General features: G+C 56.3%; 1 long non-coding RNA gene across 1 annotated transcript in view; it reads left to right on the top strand.

The window, feature by feature from the left end:
* The window catches only part of LOC138915049 (uncharacterized), a 29794-nt gene extending 21208 nt beyond the window's left edge, over positions 1-8586 (top strand). The window contains exons 3-4 of the long non-coding RNA XR_289143.4: positions 234-331; positions 8262-8586. This is a non-coding gene — a long non-coding RNA (uncharacterized lncRNA). The remainder of the gene's footprint in view (positions 1-233; positions 332-8261) is intronic.
* The last annotated feature ends 4433 nt before the right edge of the window (positions 8587-13019 follow it).

Raw genomic sequence — 13019 nt, 5'->3', positions numbered from 1 at the left:
GCTTTGTCTGATTTTTCGTTGCTGAATTCTCAGTGTCTAGAAGGGCCTAGCACAGAAGGAATGCTCAAGAAATATTTGTTACATAAATGAATACATGAATATGTGTGATTGTGTCTTCACAGGGAAACAAGACAATGTGACAATCAGTCAGGGCTTGTCTCCTTCCTCCTGAAGGGAGCAGAAGGACCAAAGGTTTTGTATGTTGTTAGGGCTTTAAACTTATTGTGTTCCAGTTCCAGGTAAGATGCAGTAAACACACGGCAGCCTCCCTCCCCACTGACAATAAAACCTGGACACAGTGCGTGGGGCAGCTCTTGGAAGTCTCTGAACAGTAAGTAGCAGCAAGTGGATGGGGAGTGAGGGAACCAGGAGTCCAAGTGCCACCAAACTGGTGGTGAATCGAGCATATAGTTTCCTTGGGTCTCCCCTGAGTGGAACTCAGCACAGCCTGAAGCCTGGAAGTGAGCACCTGGTGTAGACAGAGGAAGATGCAGGAGAAATCCTCAGGGCCTGGTTGGAGCAGTGAAACAGGGGACTCCTCCAATTCAGAGCATGGGGAGTATCCCCTGATTTTTCCTCTTGCTTTTCTCCACTTGTGTCTCAGCCATCAGGGAGTTGCAGAAAATGTGGCTGTGCATGTGCAAAGGCGGGGGCTGGGCCTCTGAGAAGGGAAGCCTGTATTCTGGCCTGAGGTGTTCTTTCTTTCCGCTTCCGGGGCCATAACCCACCATTGGGCACCTCAGGGCTCCTGGTACCTGTCGTTTGTACCTATCACTTTTTAATCTGAATTGGTGGGTGTGGGGCTGCACAAGCTCATGAGGACAGAGCAGCTGTCACATCTGGGACAATTCAAGAAGCCTGGCTCCAGAGCCCCCCTATAAATATCCTGTGGCTGGACCCTGCCCAACTTTACACCGAGGCCCTGGCCTCCTCAAATGAGGAGCTGAGCCCAGCCCCTTGACAAAGTGCAGAGGAGGGAGACAGAGAACCCTTGACCTTGTAAAAGCTGTCATGGTCTGTGGGTCAGCCGTGACTCCCTGGGAAAGGGGAGTGGAATAAAGCCGGAGCTCAGGGGGAGGGGAGCAAAGGAGGAGCCCCAAGATCTGGCCTTCCAGAATGTTCCAAGGGCACTGGATGGGCTAAGCCATGGCACCTGTGAGGAAAGACAGGAGTCCAGGAGGTGGGGCCCCTGCACTTGACTGTTCTGAGGCTCCATGAAGAGGAAGGTTCTTGGCACTGCAGAAAGGGCTTTATGATTGGGAAGGGAGAAGTGGTGTTTCCTGACACAGCTCCTGCTAAGTACTTCATATGTGCTATGCCAATTAATCCCCACTAAGCCCATGACGTGGGGTAGGACGCCCATTTTCTGGATGAGCAAGCCGAGGCACAGAGAAATTAAACAAACCCCTGTGTTGAAGGTCACAGTCCTTGTAAGTGACAGGGCTGAGTAAGCCTTCAATAAACACGTTTGCCTGCATTGGAACTGATATGAAACCCAGAAAATTCCTTAATTCCTGAAGTCCTGAATCCTAACACATGAGCCATGAACTGTGGCAGGCAGAGAAGCCAGCAGCAGTGTGAGGGAGATGTCACAATCAAAACAACTGACGTTTAGTGACTTGCTGAATGCAACATGCTCTGTCCCCTGTCATGGGAACTGGGAGGACATAGGCCCATGCCCCTGAGGTCTTCCCAGGGCTCCCTGAGGAACTGTCTCTGACCGACAAAGGCATGTGTGTTCTTCACACATCTCACCTGGTCCCTTTGTCTCTGAGGAGCATACTGCCAGGCAAGGGTGGATTGGCCAGAGGCCCGCCCTGTCCGAGGTGGCTCTCACAGCTGGGGGGATTCATGGCCCTTCGAGACTCCCCGACCTGCGTGTCTTCTCACTTATCAGAGAGAGCGACTCAGGCCTTCAGAGGGGAAGAGGTTTGCTTGAGTCTGAGGAGGAATTAGTTAAGACGGACTGCTGTTTCTGAGGAAGAGGCACTGAGGAACACACTGCAGCTTTGCAGTTGGGGGCTGGTGGGGGAGCCACAGAGTGGGCCAAGGGCGCTGGGCCGGGAGAGCAGGAGGCTCCTTCAGCACCCAAATTGGGGGGCTGCCCATCTCTTCGTGAGCGAGGGGTGTGGGGCTTTGTTTTGTGGCCTCAGTTGTTTAATTTGTAAAATGGCAATGGAGAAAAATGTAGCTCAGGGGGCTGTGTATTTATAAACTGAGAAGTACTGGGTAATTAAACACATAGCACATAGAACTCGAGCAATGGAAGTGTGAATGGTCTCCATTATAGTAATTATAGGTACCATTGTGATCAGCACATGTATTATTCATGATAATATTGCATAGACTGGGTCCTAGGAGCATTGGGCTGGCATAGTCAGTTTGGTGGAGGCCATCCAGTCTGGTCACCCCTATCTGATATTAGAATTCTCTGGTCAATATTTCTGACAAGGAATACTGATGCTATCCTGAGTAGCAATGGGCATGTTGAACTTGCCCATTCATCACTTGCCCTGGAGAAGTCATCCAGGGACTGGAAGAGGGGGTCCCTCTGCCCACCCACCTCCAGGCAGCCCCAGCCGACCAGATCCATCTTGTCCTGGATCCCTGAGCACAGGCAGATTTGGCATCCAGGATGGGCAGTGGTCACCATCTGAATAGGAAAATGGGCTCTGGGTGAAGCTTGGACTGGAGAACTTCCCGCAGTGCCTGCTGTCCTTTCAGCACCGAGGGGAGGAAAGAAAGGCAGGCGGGCACAGGGCCATGGTCCCAGTATCTGTTAGATGGCCCCAAAGAGCTCCTAATATCACTCCAGAGATGCACGTCACAGCGTGGATCCTGATTCCCTGGGACTCACATTCCCTGCCCCTCCCCAAATGAGGGCAGCACTGTCCACATTCATCTGCTACCTGGGAGGCGTCCTTTCACACAGTTGTTCTTAGCACACTCACCAAGCAGCCACACCAGGGAACAACACTGCCCCACCTGCCCCCGCCTTGCCCAAGTCCTGGACGTATGGAGAGCCCCTCCCTTCCTGCTAACAGAACCCCCGCCACAAAATGTAATGTCACCAGGAAGGTGATCCCACCCTTCACGTGGCTATCACTCTGCTCTAGGGCCAGTGAAGCCATAGGAGACGGTCAGTGCTCGAGGGGGAGGTGGGAAGCCCCCAGGCAGCACGGACCAGGCCTTCCTCCCTTACTTCTCATCTTTCTGCTCTCCCAAACCCAGTCCACCTGCTGGAGTGGAAAGTTAAACAGACTCTTGTCTTAACTTCCTCACCCCAAGCACAACTTCAAGCACTAAGGAAGAAGACAGAAAAACTCTCTTAAGGAATCTGTTCACCCAGCCTGATGCAGGCTCTGTTGGGGCCTGTGTGCTGGCCCAGCCCCTCAGCAGAGGGTGAAGCAGATGTTCTGGGATCAGCTTCAAGGCAGGCCTCGGGCGCACTGGGACACTTGGCTGGGGAGCAGGGACCTGCCCACGTGTGAAGATATGCGTGGAGGGGCGCAGCTGGCTGTGGGGTAGGGAAGGGAAGAAGTGGAGCAAGGGTGATGGGAGGAGGCCCATTTCTCCTCATGCCAGGATTCCAGCTCACATCCCAGCCCCGCATCTGAGCAATCCTGAGAACGCCACCTGAGAGAGGAGGAGCCGGGGCTGCTCTCTGCCCTTCTCATGCTCCCTTGTCGCTCAAGTTGGGGATGGGACACTCTGGGGTGATGGAGGGCCCCAGGTCCTATGAGCAGGTCCTTTTCCAGGAAACCAGAGCTCAGAGGGTGCAGGTGGAAGGAGCTGGGAAGGGTCGGTGGTGGCTCCCCAGGATTGGAAGAAGTGGCTTTCCCACATTTTTCTCGGTGTGGGTGGTGAGTCTTCTGCTGGGTTCCTGCTGGACTGTCAATCACGGGCTTTGATTCCTGTGAGAGAAAAAGACTATCAGGGGACACCTGGAGGACACCTGGCAGGAAGAGACCACGGACGCAGTCTCAGTGACACGCACAGCCATCTCCCTGTCCCCAACTAGGCCATCACACAGACTGGCGCTGTCGCACAGAAACACGGGGGGAATAAGGCATTGCTATTTTGGTCATCGTTATGGAGAGGAAACTGCAGCCCAGAGAGGTTTGGGCATTTTGTCCAGGTCACCCAGAGCTGAGACGGAAGAACTTCTTACAAATGAGATCTTCTGACCCAGGTCTGGACTTCCGTCCACCGCAGCCCTTCACCAGTCACGGCCACAGGAGGGGAGGTAGGAAACGGCACCGAGAAAGCAGCCCGTGAGGAAAGTGCCCGCACACCCTGAGGAGAGACAGGCCTGGGAGAGGCACACGGCCCGCTGGGCATCCCAGAGCGGGCTGGGGGTGGCTCCGCCGGCAGCACTGGGCCTCACAGTCCCCACTCTTGCATGGCACTCAGGCCATTGTCCTCCGTGGGATGGGGGGTGGACTCCTTCCAGGAGGAGAGGGGAGACACACGAGGGTGAGGCCCAGGAAGGGTGAGGGGGCTCGAGAGGGGCTTCAGGAGGCTTCTGCCACTGCCCACTCCCTGCCTGGGGGACACCTAAGGGGGGCTCCCTAGGTCTCCTTAGGAGCCTAAGCGGAGAGGCTCCTGACCAGCCCCCCATCCTGGGGGAGCCACTGGGGATACGGGGAGGGTACCCCTGTTCCAATAGCCATTGGTCTGCTGAATCCTGGCCCATGAGGGCAGCTGGTGCCAGCGTGTGGGGGTGGCTGGGGGTGTGGCAGGGGTTCCACTGGAGGCTGCTGTGGAGAAGGCAGCCTTGAGTGATTCAAGCAGGTAGGAGGCAATAACAACAAATTTTGGCCATACTACTTGCCATAGGAAATGCCAGCTGATGTTGTCTGAATAGAGTCAGGAGAAGAGAGAAAGGACAGATGGAATGTTCTCGTACCTTCTTTGTTGTTTTGGTTGATCCACTGTGCTGAGCGCTTTACTGTCGTTTCTCATTTCATCCTCACAGCCACTCTGAGGAGGGCGCTGTTGTCCCATTTCACAGAAGAGATCCCTGGGCAGGTGGGGCGGGGACAGGATGATTAGGGATGACACTCTGATAAGGAGAATCTCAGGCCACAAGAGTGGGCCCCTTCCAGACCGTCCCTCGGCCCAGCTTCCCACTTCCAGCCAAGGCCTCATGGCTTCCCGAGAGCCCAAGGGAATATCACCCAGGGGTAGGGACACCGGGGGCTCCAGAGGCTAGACTGACCAGGAGGACGAGCGCGTGGAGCGTGGTGGCCCCTCAGCAGGGAGGAGCTCAGAGGCGCGCACCTGGGCTTGCTGTATGGCAGTCTGGGCTGCGCATGCCCTCTGCTGCGGAGCGTTCTGCCCAGCCCTACCCACCATTCGTAGCTCTGGGGGTCTTTCACGCAGAAGCACAGGCTTTGAGGATCTGCCAGGCCAGAGAGGCCTCATCCTGCCCCACTCCACTAGTGGCACTTCTAGAAGATGCTCCCGGCTACAGCTCAGGCCTCCCCTCTAGGAAGACATTGTATTTAATTTCTTGGTCTTTAACCTGGTCGGGGGTTAGGTATTCTGCTCCTCCTACTATGTGAATCCCCACTCCTCACTCACTCCACCCACACACATCCCCACACCGCCCCGCCGCACCCCCCCCGCCGCCACGAGGGCTCAGAGCAGCATTGAATTGATAAGGCCCGTGTGCTACAGAACAAGGGTCACATCTGCTAGCGTTGGCTATACTCGGCTACCACAGGCCACGCATGGGGCGTGATCCTGCATTTCCCAAACACCTGTGCCCAGAACAGCATGCCCAGCTCGGTAAGCCATGGCTCAGAACATGCATAAGCGTAGGTCCCTGCTGCCCGTCTTCCTCCAGGTCCTTGTCAGGCCCAAGATGGCATCCCCTTGCCCCTGATCGGTGCTGAGCTGGGGGTGGAAGGCAGGGGCTAGGGAGCCCCTCTACCCTATCTGATCCCAGACCCGCCTCCTCAGTGCCCCATGCCTGGCCTGGCTATATTTAGCAAGCTCAATTCAGTAACTAGAGCCGCTGGGCCACCCCAGCCCCCTCCCCTTCTGAGGACCCTGCAGGGGCCGGTTTCTCACATGTTTTAATCAAGTCTTCCACTTCTCCAGGCAACAGACACAAAAGGCCTGGACCAGGTGGTGGAGTTGCTCTGGCTCCTACACAGAGATTCTATTTTCTGTTCTGCCTTCTTTCAGGCCGGGTAATTAAGGATCTGTCCTCAGAAGCGTTCTGTTTCTTAGCATCAGCTGTTAGAAAGTCCGTTTACGTTAAGCTGGTCTCACCACTTCTGTGTGTGTTGCACTGCAGAGTCCTGTATCACAGACACGGCCTCTGTGCTGGGTGTGAATGCATGAGCGTGCACACTGCAGTTACACGGACAGTGTGCATGCCTGTATTAGTTTGTGAACACGGTGCTCACTGGTCAGTGAGTCTGCCTCGAGGGCTCACTCTGTGCCAGGCTGACATGGTCCAGGCGAGGGCACGCCATGACAAAGCAGAGGCGCAAGCTTGCTGTGCCCGTGGAGTTTACATTTTAGTAGCAGAAACAGTAAACCGTGCAGTACAATCATTTCAGGCAGTGAGATGCTGAAGGAAATACAGATCGATGCATGGAGAATGAAGGGCGAGCGACTTTCCAGAGGGTCACAGGCAAGGCCTCCCCGAGGAGGCAGGAAGGTCCGGAGGCCAAGCATTCCAGGCAGAGGGAACAGCAAAGACAAAAGGCCTCTGAGGGAGTGAGCATGGTGTGTTGGGAGCTGGAGATCAGGAGCAGGGCTGGGTGTGGACGGGGAGTGGTAGGAGCTTAGGTCAGAGATATCAGCAGGGGCTGGTCCTGAGGATTCAAGGAGTCAGACCTTGGCCTCTGCGGTCACATTTCCTGGGCCTAATTCCCAACTGTGCCACTTACTAGCTGTGTGACCTTGAGTAAGGTACTTAACCTCTCTGGGTCTCTTGGGGGGTAATGACAGTACCTCCTTTAGAGAGCCTTGGGTTAACCAAACGAGTTAACATATGCAAAGGACTCAGAACACTGCCTGGTACATAGTAGGTGCTATATGTGTCAGCTGTTCTTTTCAATAGGTGTTTGCTATTATGATCAGCCTTATTGTCACTACAACAAAGGAGCTTAGATTTTAAGAGGTGTGCATTTGTCTGCTGGGACGAGTTCTGGACTGGCAATTAGGAGAGCCCTGAGTCTTACTCCTTGTTCTGTCTTCAAGTCCCTTGTTCTGTCCAGTCCCTCTGAGGAGGAGCAGGATAGTCCGGTGGGGCCCCAGCTAAGTAGCTGACCCAGGAGTTGGCTCTGGAGGGTAAGGTCTTAATACGAAGATAATGTGTCACCAAGGGAGTGAGCTCAAGTCTCATCCAAGAGAGTGTCATAGACCAGCTAAAGCTCAAAAGACATGTCTGTCCCCTGGAGCAGGGAAGGAGGCAGGGTGAAGAAGTGAGAGGGAGGCAGGCAGGGGCCGGAGGAGGCTGGACAGCAAGGCTGGCTTCCCAGAAGCCTCTTCACTGGTTTTGGCCTCCCTGTGCACTATGGGATGGCTGGATAACAGCAAAGGCTCGAGGTCATCTGGGCACGGGCCTGGGGACCGGCCACTGCCTCGTTTTCATCTATCAAATGAGGGAGTTGGTTGAGGGGATGAATAAGCTCCTTTCTAGATATTCCCCTCAAAACATCTATGGGCCTGAACCACTGGGGGCTCGGGGTGTAAGGAGAGATGGGGGGCCTCTTTGAGAATAAGGAGCCCTGGGTCTGTGGCTGTCTGGGGATGGAGTGTTGCTTTCCTCTTAGCCAGCTGGAGGCAGAGAAGGAATGGTGTTTGCAGTCCTGGCTCGGGGCTGGCCCTGTGACCAGGCCTCATAGGTGTGTAGCCAGCCCGGAGGAGGACTTCCATCAGAAATGCCCACCCCTCTCCTCACCTAGACGAGGAGAGTCACTGACAAGGTCCACATATTTACAAACTCACATCCACACCCGTACAACGCATGGGCCTCTGAGAATTTATAGATCACTCAAATTTTTGTAAATCAAATTCTGTTCCGTGCACTTGGTTGCTTACTGTTTAGAGAAGCTCTGGTGCAAAGCCTTCTGTGACGCACATCTCTCTCCCCCTGGAAACGTCAAGGTTCGTGTCTAGGCTTTCAAAGTACACGAGCTCCTGTCGGTTCAAGTGTGTGTGTGTGTGTGTGTGTGCATTTGCATTCGCTCTAGCACATGAAAGGATCCATGAATAAAAATGTTTTCTTTCTCTCCCAGGCTTTGTTGTGGTATGTTGCTGGAAAAAAGACACACTGTTCAAGCAAAGGGCAGACCCTGAGCAACTCAGATCTCTATCCGAGCGAGCTGCCCGTCCTTCCTGGCGTCTGACTGCTGCTCCCCACGGGGGCCACTTCAGGGCGAAGCATAGAGGAAGCTTAATAATCTGGGAAAAATGGAAGATCTGCCTGCTGCCTGGAAGGGAGTGGGGAAGGGAGGCAGCCGTGGGAGAGCAGAAGGGGGTGATGGTGATGGGCATTCTCCTGGAACTCATTCATGAGCTTGCATTCTAGAATGAATTATTCATCCGAGGACATCCAGGGGACCATGTTGTTTGCTTTCTGCTTGTCTGCAGGAAGGGGATGGTGGCCCTAAGCGTTGTGCGTTCCCGTGCTCGGAAGAGTGGCTTGACCCCCCCCTGGTGAATGTGTGGCACCTCCCGGGCCTTGCCTCTGGGCTCACCGCCCCGCACCTCCGAACTCTGCGTGGGGAAGGGTCCCTTCCCTCCCCAGCCTCCTTCCACAAGCTGGCGCAGGGGCCAGCGAGGAGCCTCTGGAAAGCTCTCCTTCATCATTTATTAACAGTCCCTGCCCTCGTCCCTGAAATAATCAGGGTCCGGATAGTTTCACATCATGCAGTTAATTGCCATCTGCACTGCTTAACAAGTCAGGGCACTGGTGGTGATCTGGAGGCCCATGGAGGATGGTGGATGGGAAGTGAGTCAAGGTGTTGGCTGCCACAGCCTGGGGGCGGGGTGGGGGGAGGGAGCCCTCAGTGGGATGTGAGAGGTGGCAGGGCTCACGTTCACAGGAAAGGTGTTAGGAGCCTACTTCTCCTCCGGGAGAAGGAGAGGGAGATGAGATCCTGGCAGAAAGGCAGGCTCTCACCACGACAGACACGCCCAGGATGCCCCAGGAACTGCCGGGAGAGCATGCAGATTGGGGGTCAGAAGCCCGATCCTCCCCTTCTGGTTCCCTAGAAGAGAGTCTGAGCTAGGGACTCCTCTGTGTGAGTGGCTTGTTGGAGGAGTGCTCTCAGGAAAAGCTGTGAGGGAGTGAGGGGGCAGGAGAGGGCAGGAGAAGAATCTAGGCCACGCTGCCACCGCAGGTGAGGTCCAGCCTCGGCCTGATCCCACGGGGAGCTCTGGAGCGTGACTGGCTCTGCGGAGCTTGTCCCACCTTAAGACAAGGGGGTTGGCTTTGCATCCCTGCACCAGCATCACTAGCCAGGGGCCATTCCTAGGGGAGGGGGCGTGTGACAGAGGGCTTAACCTCCTGGGCATCTGCCAGGGAGGGGGCTCCTGTGGGCTAAGGACATTCTGCTGGAGAAGGTACAGGTGTGAGCCATTGACAGCCAACACTACAGCAGCTGGGGGTGGGTGCCCAGCTGGTGCAGGAGATCGGGGTGGGGCGCCAGGGGCTCCCGGTACCTTCTTCCAGGGGAGAGACAACAGACACCCGGCTGCTCCGAGGGGGCCGGTTCCTCCCACGTGGAAGGGATTCAGCAGCCTTCTGCTGCTGTGCTGTAGTGCAGAGGGTGCTATGGGCACCTTTAGCCGTCTGTGCTGCATACACACCCGCTACTGTCACTGCACTGACCCCCTGCTGTTCAGTGAGGAAGTGCTGGAGTTAACGCTTGTGGCTGGAGGGCACAGACCCACTCTCGGCTGGATTTATAAGGCTTCTCTCACCCCGTCCTGGGCCTGGGCTCCCTGCATTAGACAAAGCGTTATCCTCAGGGATAACTGACAAGGAAAATGGTGCAGGGTTAATTTTCGGCTCTCAGTCGTGAATTTGGGTGTGAGGACCCATTCCTGGCCGTCTTAGACCAGAGCTGGAGACAAGGCTGAGGGCCAGCAGATGGGCTCGGGGTTCCACGGAGGGGACCCCAGGGGGCCTCTTTCTATCCTCATCTGTTTTGGGGTGAGTGGACTTGGAGGCTCGAAGGGCTGAGTTCTAGGCTGGTGACAACCCTCCGTCACCCAGAGAGGACAGTGAGTGCAAAGGGAGCCCCCCCTCCCTACCCACATGAACCGCCCCCCTTCCCCACCGCTTGCCCCAGATCACAGGCAAAAGGGGGACCCCGCCAAAGGTGGCTCCTGTGGGATGAATGATGTTTCCTGTGTCCAGGGTGTACCCCAGAAGAAGCGGTGATCCTGGGGGAGACAGTGGAGGGGGCTGGAGGACAGCCCTCCACTGTGACAGGTGCTGGGGAGACAGGTAGCTCCGGGAGCCCAGCCAGGCCTGAGGGGGGCGGAGGGCAGGGCCTGGGAGGAGAAGGGAGAGGAGGGAATGGGAGGGGAGGGAAGGCGCTGTCAGCAGAGCCCTCTGAGGAGCCTGGGGCTGAGTGTGGCCTGGGGACAGTGCGTGTTAACAGCGCCAGGGGCAGAAAGGCTGACCCGCTGTCTGTCAGGCTGTCAAGGGAGAGAAAAGAATGACACTCCGGTGCTCCGTTCTGCCTCCAGAGACAGCTGCGGTGGGTACTTCAGCAAGACCGTCGCCTCCCCTCCCCCACGATGCGCCCTTGTCCCTGGGGCATTGGGCCTTGGTGCCCCGACGGGATGTCATCCACCTTGCCCTTTCCTGGGAGAGAACCCCTAGGACACCTGCCCCCAGCCCCACCTGGCCTCCTGGGTGCGCCCCAACTCTCGGGCAGTGGGGAGGCACGCTGGCCTGGGCCTCTATTGGACAGAAAAATCCAGAAAATGACTGGGCTTGGGAAGAATGCATTTGGTTGTCCTTGGTGGGCACGTGGAATTATTTCTGGGGAAACAACTAGGTTCCGCCTTGCAGTGTATGTGTGTGTGTCTGTTGGGGGCCAGGTCACACTGTCCCCGACCCAGGAATGCAGACACCTCAGCAAGCACAGGTCTGACCAGGGGAAACTTTGGCCTGGCTGCTGTTCAGCCGGCACGAGGTTGGGCTCTGCACACCTGGGGGGTAGGAGAGGTGGCTAGGCATTGAGAGACTAGATTTCCTCAGAGGAATCGTGTTGGGGGTCAGGCCTGGGGGACTAGAGAAGGGAGGCAGTGACAAGTCCATCAAAGCGGTCAGGGAAGGCTGCCTGGAGGAGGTGACGCTTGAAAGCAGCACAGCATTTGATTTGTGAGGAAGAAGAGGCAAGAGAGAGTGCACAGGGAGAGCAACTGTGCCAGTTCAGAGTGGAGGCAGGAAGGAGAGAGGGGGGGCTGGCCGGAAGAAAATCTTACCAGAATAATAATCAGCAGCAGCAACAGAGCTAATACAAATTGAATACCTACTATGTGCTGGGGACCATTCTTAGAGCTTTACATATGAATTTATTTAATCCTCACAACAGCCCCATGAGCAAGTGCTATTATTACTTCCCATTTTAGGGAGGAAGAATGTGAGGCCCAGAGAGGTTAGGTAATGGACCCAAGGTCACTCAGCCAGTGAGTGGCAGAATCAGGATTTGAACCCAAGAAGCCTGGCTTTGGGGCCTCTACTCCTAACCCGTAAACCTTTCTATACCACCTGGCACACACTAAGTGCTTCTCATGTGCTGGGCACCATTCTGAGCCCTTTTTCATGGCGTCCTCATTGTTCACCCCATTGTACAGATGAGAAGACAGAGACACAGAAAGGTCATGCAAGGTCAACACAGAGCAGTGGAGCCCCCACCAGACCCCAGGCAGTGTGTGAGTCCTAGGTGACCAGACCACACCGCCACGTGCAGTGGGTGGAGAGAAGGTGTGGGTGAAGGCCTTGAACCCGGGCGTGTGGACGTGCCCCCCAGGCCCTGGGCACTCTGGTGCAGTTTGATGGCCGAGAGGGAGCAGAGACGTGGCTAAGATGCACACAGCTGGGGCGTGTGCCCAGGGGCTGCTCCTCACCAGTGGGTGGAAGATGCAGCCCAGCGACAAGCTTGTTATGGGCCTGGGAAGCCCTTTCTGGAAATCCTGCTCACCCAGGGGCTGGGGTGAGTTTTCTGGCTGGGGCCAAGGGGCTCCCTCTCCCCTGTCCCCTAACTCGAGCCCCACTCCCCGGGAGGCTTCCAAGGCGGGGGCAGGGGGCAGGGCCTGCCTCCTCCCTGGCTCCTGTGGCCTAGTTTCCAGAGCGCCTGACTGGGGCCTGGCAGGCAGGTTATAAATATCCCCGAGTGACAGCAGCGAGGCCTTCACTCTGACACCGATGCGGATTAAGCTGGATGTGCAGCCTCAAGGTCATTGGCATGGCTGCAGCATCCACTGCTCTGGGAGGGCCGAGTTGAGGGGACCACCAAGGAGGCAACAGCAGGAAAGCCAGGGCCTGAGCCCCCAGTCCTGCCCAGCTCGGACTTTCCTCTCATAGTCCAGGTCTTCGCTCCCACTCTTCCCTGCTAAATCTTCCCCCACTCTCAGCTTCGTCTGCCCTCCCCAAGCCTGCTCTCTTTTTCTCAGCCCAGTCTGGGCCCAAAAGCCCCCAAGCCACAAGGCCTTGGTGGGGGTAGGGTTTGTCAGGTGGGAGGATGAGTTGTCAGGCGGGGGGATGGGTTGTCAGGTGGGGGGATGGGTTGTCAGGTGGGGGGATGGGTTGTCAGGTGGGGGATGGGTTGTCAGTGGGGGATGGGTTGTCAGGTGGGGGATGGGTTGTCAGTGGGGGGATGGGTTGTTAGGTGGGGGATGGGTTGTCAGGTGGGGGCAGTTCCTGGCCTGTCCAACTTCTGCCTCAGCCACACCTCCTCCTCCAGCCCCTCTCTTCTCCCACCCTTCCTGAATGGAGTTGTCTAGTGACTGAGTTGACCCAGCAAAGCTGTGCC

The sequence above is a fragment of the Equus caballus genome, chromosome 20 (assembly GCF_041296265.1).
Source record: "Equus caballus isolate H_3958 breed thoroughbred chromosome 20, TB-T2T, whole genome shotgun sequence".
Taxonomy (NCBI): Eukaryota; Metazoa; Chordata; class Mammalia; order Perissodactyla; family Equidae; genus Equus; species Equus caballus.
This window is presented reverse-complemented; position numbering and strand designations above follow the sequence as displayed.